This window comes from Homarus americanus, unplaced genomic scaffold (assembly GCF_018991925.1).
Source record: "Homarus americanus isolate GMGI-L3 unplaced genomic scaffold, GMGI_Hamer_2.0 scaffold3452, whole genome shotgun sequence".
NCBI lineage: Eukaryota > Metazoa > Arthropoda > Malacostraca > Decapoda > Nephropidae > Homarus > Homarus americanus.
In genome coordinates, this window is record NW_024729998.1 from 80,001 (window position 1) to 92,500 (window position 12,500).

A 12,500-nucleotide genomic window follows, 5' to 3' on the forward strand; every position below is an offset into this window, starting at 1 on the left:
TATATAAAAACACCCAAGAAAAACAAACACACACTCACGGCTATATGTCTGTGTGAGTGTTTGTCGGTTACTCACTAACTACAAAGTGTTGGAGATTTAGTGCAGTTTTTGTCGACACTTATATAAATGTTGAAGGTTGTATCTGTGTCTGTCTGTCTGTCTGTCTGTCTGTTTGTTTAGTCCTTGGGAAGTGACTAAAACACATGCCTTCACACGGTACAATAGTTCTGACTGTGATATAAAAGTTCTACCTATGACACAACACTTCCTACATAAACTCTAAATTAAAAATGAAAACACAATAATCAATATATTTGAACACCAAAACATATTTTCAGGGGTCATTTCCCCAGTACACCCTGCGTAGCGAACCTTGGCACAGGAGGAGGGTTTGAGGCATTGTTTGGGAGTGCCACAGACAGAGGATTGCTTACTTTACAATTGATAGTGGATAGCTGAGTGCCTGATACCTTGTCCTTGAGTGTTCCCGAGAGTTCAGAGAGTGCATAGTGAAGGAGGGAATATTGGATTACATGCCAAGTGGGTTTATATCCTAATATGATCCATTTGTAATAGGATCCAATCTGGTCTAAACGAGCCAGTAGGATTGGCGACTATTATGATTAGGACCCTAATTTGACCATTCACCAGATGATTTGAGATTAGTGGGGTGTGTTGGGAGGGTGTGTTGGGAGGGTGTGTTGGGAGGGTGTGTTGGGAGGGTGTATTGGGAGGGTGTGTTGGGAGGGTGTGTTGGGAGGGTGTGTTGGGAGGGTGTGTTGGTGTTGGAAGCGTGTGGTAATGGAGAGAGCCTAAGTCATATAAACAATACTGTAACCCGTATCACTGCCACCAAAGTTAACAATGACGTGCCAACACCAGTAATGTTGTCTGAGTGTCACTCCTGCCAACATCCACCAGTCTAACACCATCACTGACACCTATATAGGGACCATTTTAACTGATACCACTACCACCATTATCATTACCACCAACCAAACAATCACCATTATCACTACCACCAACCAAACAACCACCATTATCACTACCACCAACCAAACAACCACCATTATCCCTACCACCAACCAAAACAACCACCATTATCACTACCACCAACCAAACAACCACCATTATCCCTACCACCAACCAAAACAACCACCATTATCACTACCACCAACCAAACAACCACTATTATCACTACCACCAACCAAACAACCACTATTATCACTACCACCAACCAAACAACCACTATTATCACTACCACCAACCAAACAACCACCACTACCACCAACCAAAGAACCACCACTACCACCACCACTGGCATCAAGCCTGGGGGTTAAGCATCATGTGTTGGTTATAAATAGTTCATCATTCCTTCACCTTGGCCCAGCAGTGCCCAGTAATCCCCCCCCTCCCCCCATCGTCCCTCACTCTCTCTCACATCTTCTCCTTTTCCCACCTCTCCCTCCTTCTCCGTCTCCCACCTCTCTATCTCTTTCACCTCCCTTTCTAACATTCCCTCTCACGTCTTCTCCCTTTCCCACCCCTCCTCCTTTCCTCCCATTTGTCTCTCACTTTTCCTCCCCCACTTCCTCCTCATCCCTTATCTTTCCCTCACGCCTTTTCCACTCTTATCTCTCTTCCTCTTCCTCTCTTACCCCCCGTTTCTACCTCCCACTCCTCTTTCTTATCATACCTCGCCTACTTCTCTCCTTCTCCTCTTTCACCTCACCTCTATTACTCCCCTTCTCTCTTCCCTTCCCTCCTCCTCTCTTCATCCTTCCTTCCCCTCTCTTTTTACTTCTATACATTCTCACTTTCCCTAACCCCTCTCTCTCTTAATCACCTTGTTTTGTAATGGTGGCGGGGCGGGGCGGGTCGGGGCGGGGCGGGGCGCTTGTTTGATGGCATTCACGGTAGTAGTAAGTCCTTCAAATCTCCACGAAAGTAAAAATAACACACACACACACACACACACACACACACACACACACACACACACACACACACACACACACGTACACTTAAACATTTAACTAAATTTCACATGTGTTAGGGTTGTACTTTCAGCCTTAAGACGTTATAATATAATCCTGTAGTATGAAGTAGCTACAGGGTATAGGAGCCAACAGGAATGACTTTCTACATTTTGTCCTGTAGGCTGCATCAATCACTACTAAATACAATATATATATATAAAGTAACCTCATATATGGCGTATGTTTTAAGATGTGAAAATATTATGTGATATCCAGGAACAAAATGAAGATAATGACTCCCACATGTGTGCAAGTATTAGTATATTACTTATGTTTATGTATTACGTCATTAATTCTGTTATACAAGTTTTAAATATTCTTCCAATTACGTCACGGATTTCTTCACTGACGTCACTGGTTAGTTTATAGCACGTGGTATAACTGGTCTGTTTACATTCTTTCAAGTCACGTTAACTTAAATTTCATAACGCTGCGAGTTTATTTACAATTTGTGACGTCAATAGTCCATTTACATCTCACGGACACAAGAGTTAGATGATATTCAGTGTGTGTGTGTGTGTGTGTGTGTGTGTATGTGGTGCTCCCGGTGGTGGGTTGTGATGAGATGAAAATTTACCATCTGGGGAAGTTGCGAAGGGACGTCTCACGAAAGAATTCCTCACTTAAAAGTTCTGCCTCCACCTGATATCCAGACTCTCCCTCTCTCTCATCCCCCCCTCTCTCTCTCCCTCATGCCCCCCTCTCTCCTCGCCCCCCTCTCTCTCTCTCTCTCACCTACCCCTCTCTCTCACCCCCTCTCACCCTCTTACAAAACGACCATGAGTTCTTGTAATAAACAGACGAGGAGCAAGAAGGTAGATGTAGGGGTAAAAATCATCACAACAACCTCGTTCGTTTTGACGCAAGGATTCTGTGTGTTTATTTGGGATCCGTTTTTGTAAGTGAAGACGGACGAATCCTAACACTTGCTAATGGTCTAGTCGGGTGGCGGCCAGTATGTGTGTGAGTGTGTGTGTGTGCGTCAGGTGTGGAGGCGACACCTGGCTCACGGGTCAGCTGTGTGGTGGCCTCAGGTAGCAACCATTCTGTGCCGCCACCAGTATTTGACCCACTTTTCGCAGGTGTAAATAAGTCGTGAGCCAAGCGACCATAACCGGCTCTGTCGTGTGTGTGTGTGTGTGTGTGTGTGTGTGTGTGTGTGTGTGTGTGTGTGTGTGGCGCAGCCCTGACACTGAAGGATGAATTTATTCTCCTTTACGTGTGTTTTGAGATGTGATCTTTAATTATGGATCACCTGAAGATTTACCTCCCCAGATCACCTGACGCTAATCTTTTCAAAATTAACCTAACCTAACCCGACTCAGCCTAACCTAACCCAACCTAGCCTAAGCAAAACCTAACCTCAGTGTTGAGTGACTGTGATAAACTGTTAACTTTGAAAGCAGAGAGGAATGTTACGATCCATAGAAAGAAAGATAAATAAAACAAAAACGAACACATAAACAAAACGATAAAACTCACACAAAGCAAACACACACACACACACACACACACACACACACACACACACACACACTCACACACACAAACGTTTCCTGTCCAAAAAGATGAAACGTCAGAAAAACGTCACATATTTCCAACACTTGACGCAGCCCCAAACTACTTCTGTGAGGAGGAGTCACGTCAGTCTCAGAAGGGTAGAGTAAACTGTTCATATCTCTGAGCTCACCCTCCTCCTCTTCCTGTTCCTCCTCCTCCTACTCCTCTTCCTCTTCTTCTTCCTCCTTCTCCTCCACCACCACCATCCCCTTCTCTTCCTCCTCCTCCACCTACACCATCATTCCTTCCTCCTCCTCCTTCTCCTCTCCTCCTGTTCTTCTTCTTCTTCCTCTTCCTCCTCCTCCTCAAGGATACTCCTGGTTCATGTAAGTCTCTCAGCGTCTGTTGCATGGCTGTGACGGTGATGAAAGACAATCTATGCTTCTCATGCCTGCCTGCCTGCCTACGTGCGTGCCTGCCTGCCTGCCTGCCTGCCTGCCTGCCTGCCTCTCTCTCTCTCTCTCTCTCAAGACATAATCAAATGCAGATCACAAGAGTAACTAACACCCTCTACCGGCCATCCTACCAAACTACACCAGAGCTTGGCATCACCTGAGAGAGAGAGAGAGAGAGAGAGAGAGAGAGACCTCGCCACAAAATAAAAATGGGAGAAAGGTAAAAAACAAAATAAAAACATATACAGTATAAAGCTGAGATGTAAACAGACTCCCCTTGACGCCGTGAGTAGCACCCAGAGTTATACAAATGAGTTTAGAAGCGACTTTTCATGGCTTTTATCCCCGGTGGCGTATTGCTACTTAGGTGAGTGTGGTGTTGTTTATTAGATGATGATGGGTCGAGATTATTTATTTATTTTTTTTTTTTTGAAGGATGGAGGGATTGATTTGATTTATTTAATTTTTTTTTTCGGGGGGTATAGTGTATAAATGGAGGGTTGTATTGTGTTATAGTGTTGTGTTATAGTGTTCAGTTATAGTGTTTTTGTTGTATTTGTTGTTGTTGTTATTTCATTATACGTGTGAGGTTGGTGAATCATTAGTGAAATTGATATTGATGTTGACGTTTGTGTTGCTTCTGTTTTGATACAATTAGTCAGGAGATGTAGCCTTTCATCTTACTGATTACAAGTTAAAACAGAGACGAGGCACACACACACACACACACACACACACACACACACACACACACACACACACACACACACACACACACACACACACACACACACACACACTCTTAACTTCGATCACTCAAGATGTAACATTTTGAAGCGACAAGTAATCTTCCGGGGGAAAATCGTTCACGTGCTTGAGAAAATTGGAGACAGGAACACAATCTGAGGTCTGGTGAAGCCCTCGGTGTGAAGGGTTAAGTGAGAGAGAGAGAGAGAGAGAGAGAGAGAGAGAGAGAGAGAGCTAAGCGAACGTTCGTCTGGCGTAGCTTCTATACTCGCGGTGACATCCCAGAGTGCCATACAAGACGACCCGCCCGCCCCCTCATTGCAGCTGTGGTAACGTTGTGGTGGTGGTGATGGTGACCTACATATCCCCAAACATACCACAAGGCCAAGGTCAGAGGGATTGGAATTTTTATGCCTTAGGCGTTGGCAGGACTAGGTGAAGGGCTGCACAGTTTATGCACCATCACCGCCAAGATTCCCTGAGATTCGTACCTCGTGGGTTTTTTCCCCCTCTCTCTGTACGCGGAGCACCACAGCATCTTGAGGTACGGAATAATCTTCGTATAAATAAAATAAACCAGATTTCTTAAAAAAAAATCGCTTAAATAAATCGACTCAAAAGTAAAATGAAAAAAAATTCTTTAAGGTAAAAACTAAAAAGAAAAAAAAGAGTGCAGGCTTTGACCGCAGACGTGTGGATTTCCCCAATTCACCTTCAGGTCTCTGTCTATTGGTGTATGTGGATTGTGGCAGTGTGGTCGGCCCCTTCTCCTCCTCCCCATCATCCCTCCCTTCCTTCCCACCACGAGATAAACTTTCCTGACATGGTTGAATATACAGTGGCTGTGAGGTTATGACCCGGGGAGGTGTAATGTGGGACAACTCAGGGGGATGAGATGAACCGAGGCTGCTGTGGTGTACAAGACCTTGAAGTTTACACCAACAGAAACAAGAGACACGTTATAAAAATACTCACTAAGTCTTCTCAGAAATGCTCGATACACATGAGCGTTTATATACCAATTAACGTAACATGTAATTTAGAATATTCCTGCTATTCGTTACTAATTTTTCAAAACTAAAAATGATTTAAAACTCTAATTAATGAATGACGTTTCACTCTATCTATTGATAACCTCAGTATTTCTTCAGTATAAAACATAACTCCACCAACTTCCCCTAAATCAACTCATTGTCCATCGTCTCTCACGGAGGTAGAAACAAGTGTTGCCGGCTACGACAGACAGCCTTCGTGGTTCCAGCAGTAAATTCCCCCAGAACGCAAAGCTTTTCTAAATCCCATTCCATACAATTTCTCCCTCCCAAAAAGTCCCTGGTGTTCAGTGTAGAGCCCTTCAGCACACGACATCACTGTCATACTCCAGCCAGTGTCCCTCTCGTGCTAATCCTGTCTTCAAAGTATCGCTCCCTCCATCTCTTCTGAAGTCCCCTAAGGCCCCCAGGTCCCTTCATCCCTCCCTCCATCCACCAGGTCCCTCCCTCCATCCACCAGGTCCCTCCCTCCATCCACCAGGTCCCTCCAGAAGATCCCTCCAGCCCTCAGGTCCCTCTATCCCTCCCTCCAGCCCCCAGCTCCTTACATCCCTCCATCCCCCAGGTTCCTCCATCCATCCAGAATATCCCTCCAGCCCCCAGGTCACTCTCTCCAGCCCCCAGTTCCCTCCATCCCTCTATCCCCCAGGTCCCTCCAACCCACCAGGAGATCCCTACAGCCCCCAGCTTACCTCCCTGGTAGAGGTAAAGTGGCTGGCCCTCACAGATCAGCTGTGTGTTGACGCACCAAACAGCCGGGCCTCAGGGAACGTGTGTCACCCTCGATAAAGTCACATCGTAATTTTGAGCAAACATGTGAGCCAGTATCGACAGTTGGAACTATTATAAAATATTTACCTTTTCTCTTTACTCCTGACGACGATCTTCCCGTTGTGTAAGAGTGTCAGATATATATTCGTTATACATTAATCAACATATGTCTTTGTTTATTCTTGGTCAATATTTTTGGTTGTGGGATAATATAGCATCATGAAATATTTTTGTTAGAGATGATATTTTTTTTTCTCGTTATAAACTGTACCGACGATGATTCCCATTTAATGCAACATCGTAAGCTAGTGTTTCATCATGATTCGTTCTAATGGGTCTTTGTCCAGTGGAATTTCATCCTTTTATCTGAGGATCAACTGAGACTTCTGTTTTGTGTTAGTTTTTGATGATTATGCTATGATAACCAAATATTTGTCCAGCTGTGTGTGTGTGTGTGTGTGTGTGTGTGTGTGTGTGTGTGTGTGTGTGTGTGTGTGTGTATAGACATGCACTGTAAAATATCTCTTACAATTACACCATCACCATTTTTTTTAATTCTTAGTTATTAAAAGTTTCATAATTTGTAATGTAAACGTTCATTGTGTATAATCTCATAATTAATGCGTTATAGAGAGCTTCAATCTGCCGTTGGTCCGGGGAAAAAAATACAAGAGTCTGCCCGTGGTTAAGATCCGTTTTCTTTTTGATATTTCACCATTTAATATTTCCTATACTTGACTTTGTACCGATTGAAGGTTCGAATAGCCCCTCACTGGTAATACGTCTCTAAACTAACCATTACAATTGATCCCCATTAGGACAATTAATCCTTGTGCCCATTAGGAGTGATAATGGTTAATAATAATAATAATAATAATAATAATAATAATAATAATAATAATAATAATAATAATAATAATAATAATAATAATAATAATACAATTGTAAGAGGAAGCCTAATCGATGCACAGACACAAAAACACAAGAACCAACTTTTCTACAAACTTACCCATCAATAAAGTACAAAATCTAAACAAAAGCGCTGCCAAATATATACAAACACTAAAAACGAAGAAGTTAGATTAAATCACATTAAATAATGATCATAAACAAAACAGAAGCCACAATATATGTCTCAATATAACCAACACGTGTGGCCACAACTATTTCTTACCTATATTTGTCTTGACAACCTGAGCCAATTTCACAGACGTAGAAAAAAAGTTGACAGTACCGCCTTCAATACCCGCAGGTGTGAAAAAAAAAAATAGTAGAGAAAAAGTAGAGATGCCAAAATAGCGTTGGAATTGCACGGAGATTCATCCCAAACTTGATACGTTCACTTACCCCAAGTTTGAGGGTAAAAAAAATATTATGGGTTATTTTAGGGTTTCAAAATGTTGCACGATACTGTTTTTAAGGTCTATGTGTATATACGTGAATAGAAGAATGTTTTCTTGGTGTCTAAATAACCAATAGATATCTTATAAGTTACATCTAAATGCAAATACATAGATTTTAAAATAGTGTAGTGCCTCCTGTGGGTCTATGTAAGGACCCCCCTCAATGTATGAGTCATAGAAAACGGATTCCTTTGTTTACGTAGTGTGGAAGGAGGCTGAGTAGATCGAATGGGCCCCATTTCTTGTACACCCTATTAAACTTCGAAACCGATGAAAACTGGGGCTTATTGGGACTAGACCTCAGTACTAAATGGTTAGGGTGGGGTCTATTAAGGACTAAGGGGGGCCCATTTGACCAGACACCGGGTATGGGCGCTTGTCCTCCATCTTATCGACGGAAATGAGAGGAGGAGGCAGACGGATGGACGACTCCTCCGCTAGTCAGTAGAGGAAGGAGGTGCTCGGGAGTGATGGCAGGAGGAGGAGGAGGGGAAGGAGGAAGAAGGGCAGGAAGGAGGAGAAAGAGGAGGAAAAATAGGAGGAGGAAAAGCAGTAGAGGAAATAGGTGGAAGAGGAAGATGAGGGAAAAAAAAACATGACTGAAAAGGTGTAAACGAAAAAGATTAAAGAGGTCAAGCAGACTACAGGTCAGTCACAACAGCAGCAGACACTACAGGTCACAACAGCAGCAGACACTACAGGTCACAACAGCAGCAGACACTACAGGTCACAACAGCAGCAGACACTACAGGTCACAACAGCAGCAGACACTACAGGTCACAACAGCAGCAGACACTACAGGTCACAACAGCAGCAGACACTACAGGTCACAACAGCAGCAGACACTACAGGTCACAACAGCAGCAGACACTACAGGTCACAACAGCAGCAGACACTACAGGTCACAACAGCAGCAGACACTACAGGTCACAACAGCAGCAGACACTACAGGTCACAACAGCAGCAGACACTACAGGTCACAACAGCAGCAGACACGACAGGTCACAACAGCAGCAGACACTACAGGTCACAGCAGCAGCAGACACTATAGGTCACAGCAGCAGCAGACACTACAGGTCACAGCAGCAGCAGACACTATAGGTCACAGCAGCAGCAGACACTACAAGCCATCGTCGTCAGTTAACACGGCAGTCAGTAGGAAGGAGACAGGAAATTGTGAGGGGAGGGGGGGGGTTAAGACGGCCCCCCTGTCTGGGCCCCCCCTTACCTCCATACTCTTTGATTAGGGTCATCTCCGCTTCCTTGCCTCCTGCTCGGTTACCTGCTACTCCTACTCCTACTCCTCCTCTTACTATTCTTCCTGCTAGATTCCCTTCACCATCCTCCTCTATGCCTCCTTTTCTCCACCTTTACCACACCCTTTTCATAATACGTCATCCTTATCCTTTCCCAGTTATCCTCCTGCTAATTTATCCCTCTTCTTTGATTCCTTCCTTCTTTCTCCTCCCCCCCCACTTTCTATCTATCTCCCTCTTTCTCTCACTGTCTCTCACATGGTTCTTTCTCTTTGTCTATTTATCTTGTTCACTCGCATCATCACAGTCTTCAATTTCTATCTTCTTTCTCTATCCTCCTCTTATTCCTCCTCTTCTTCCCCTTCCCCGTCATCATCTTTCTTATCATCTCTCCTGACTCACTTCCTCCCTTACCTCCTCCTCCTTTCCTTCTCCTCCTTACCACCTCACCCCTCCTTACTCCTCCCCCTCCTCCTTCTCTACTACCTTCTCTTTCCCCCTCTTTCCTTACCACTCCCCCCCCCCTCCTTATCACCACCTCTTCTTCCTCTTCCTCTTCCTTCCTTACCACCTCTTCTTCTTCCTCTCCTGCTCCTCCTTCACTCGCCCTGGACTTCACAGGATCTCTCAAAGTGTCTCTCACTCACTAAAATTCGCTAAATTGGAGCGAGAAATTGGCACTTACCCGCCACAGAGAGCGTCGCTAGGAACATCGCTGCTCCTGGAATATTGTCCACCGCCGCCACCCTCCTACAGCAGACCCGGAAAAAAAAGAAGAGAAATATGAGATGTAAAAAAAAAAAGAAAAAAGAAGGATATATAAAAGTACCTCCTTAACTCTTTTTTTTACTCCATTTTCTTTTAACTTACTGTACTACTGTTGATATATATTGTGTTACTTTGTATTACCTCTCTCTCTCTCTCTCTCTCTTTCTGATTGAAACCGTAGTGGATTTGAATGTAGAGAGATATATAATAAAATATGATACCCCAGGACGGTCGCCGCCAGTAATATAACCTCTTAAATTACTCACGTGTTAGTTAATGATTCCTTCTACAATTTTCATTAACCTAAGGTGGTGGCCCTGTGAGTGGTGGCCCTGTGAGTGGTGGCCCTAAGGTGCTAGAGTCCAGAAAGGTCAAGGCTAGGGTCATAGTTCAAGGGTTAGAGAGGTCGGGATTAGAGAGGTAGGGTTAGAGAGGTCGGGGTTAGACAGGGGTTAGAGAGGTCAGGGAGTCTCAGATGAGTAATAGGAGTTTTGTTGGATCATCTAAAGATTAGACACACCCCAGCTTATTTCAACTAAAGCTTAACCACCTTAAACACTAACCTAACCTACTTTAAACTGACTAAAACCCCCGGGTATCGTTAGGGTGGAAGATCTTCAGGTGAAATAAGCTGGGGAGTGTCTAATCTTCCGATGAAATAAGCTGGGGAGTGTCTAATCTTCACGTGGCTGATTTTATTTGTGAGTCTACCAGATCATTGTACAGAGGTCATCATACAAGCACGTCTAAGAGAGGCTAAATATATATACTAGTTGACGTCATGGTCGCCAGAGGGTGTTGGTAGTGACGTCACGTATCACCTCTGAGTCAGTTGTTTGTGTCATGTGGCCCAGAGAGAGTCCTCGGGCAGCAGGTGTGGGGGTGAATATACTCCACACCCACGCCCCCACACGCCTGTCTGTATCTAACACCTCCTAGCCAAATCCCTGCATTATAGAAACGCCTCTTCTTCTCAGACACCCAACACGCCTTCCTCTCCACCATGCCCTTACACACGCCCGTCTATCCATAAGAAAAGGCCTTTCTCTAACCTCCACGCCCCTCACAGTAGATACACGCCTTCCTCTATCCCCCACGCCCTCACACTTAGCTCTCTTTCTCTCTCTCACTCTCTCTGTATGTTAGAGAAACAGAAACGCACAAGAGCCCCTTTACTCAACCCACCTTATTTCCTCCATAAATTCACAATCATAGGGAGGTCCCAGAGACGCGTGTTGAGAGTACCTAAACCTCCCTCTCTCTCTCTCTCTCTCTCCCACCCCAAAACTCTCCTTCCACTCGCTCGTCCACTCTCCCACATTTCCCCCCACTCGCCCTCCCACTCTTCATCTCACTCAAACTTTGCCGCTCTCCCTCCCACTCTATTACTCTCTCCCTCCTATCCCGTCACTCCCTCAATCAATCTCTCTCTCCCTTTCTCTCTCTCTCTCTCTCCCACTCCCTGCTCTACACCCCACTATCTCCCCCACCACTCTCCCTTGCACTGTGTTTGGGTGGTAACACATCGTTGAAGGCCCCAGAGTAGGTTTTTAAACCACCTTATCTTGTGGAGGGGAAAAAAGTACAAGATTGTGGTGTGTGTGGGGAGGTGGGGAGGGAAGGGGAGAGAAGGGGAGGATTAGGGAGGGCATATGAAAGAAAGAAAGAGAGAGAGAGAGAGAGAGAGAGAGAGAGAGAGAGAGAGAGAGAGAGAGAGAGAGAGAGAGAGAGAGAGAGAGATTTTACACACACACACACGGGATCTCAAGGACAAAAATAAGCGTACAGTGATTGCGTCACCCATGGCACCATTCCCCCCCTTAAATTAACAAGATGTCTTTTTCACTCACAAACTGGACACGTGGCACCCTATATCAGTAGTTTGCTACATCGGCGCCATGTCAGGGGTTCAATTTATAAAGGGTTCAAATTTACTAATGGGTTCATGTTAGGGGTTCAATTTTACTAAAGGTTCATTCATGTCAGTGGTTCAAATTTAATAATGGATTCGTGTCAGGGGTTCAACTATAACATGTTAGTGGATACCAAGGACCATAGACTCAATAAACACACACACACACACACACACACACACACACACACACAATAAACCCTTGTTATGACTCGTTAAAACTCCTAGTACTCTGAAATATATTGGAATTATACCTTTTTTTTTAACATGTTTATGATCGTGAGTCTTCTCCTTAAACGCCCTATAATCACACCCCATCATTAAACACTGAAATTATACGTCTCAATAGGCAATTATAGGATAGTTTTACGCTTTTCATTTGTGTCAACCTTGAGATTATATTCCTTCAGGTTTATCATTATAGAACACCCTTCTCTCTGCTTTTATTACCTATAATTATAAAACTGAGACGGCCACAGAAGGTAGTTATAGTCCTTTGTTATGTAGTTATAGCATGATGATTAGAGGTGAAAATGAATCTTTTTTTTCATCTAACTTTGGAAAGCCTATAATCTAACACTAAGCTCTCATACATAA

The 12,500-nt window shown here is 44.2% G+C and overlaps 1 protein-coding gene across 1 annotated transcript in view; it reads left to right on the top strand.

Annotated features, from left to right (window-relative positions):
• The window catches only part of LOC121866869, a 46,095-nt gene that overhangs the window by 14,844 nt on the left and 18,751 nt on the right, over positions 1 to 12,500 (top strand). The window lies entirely within an intron of this gene.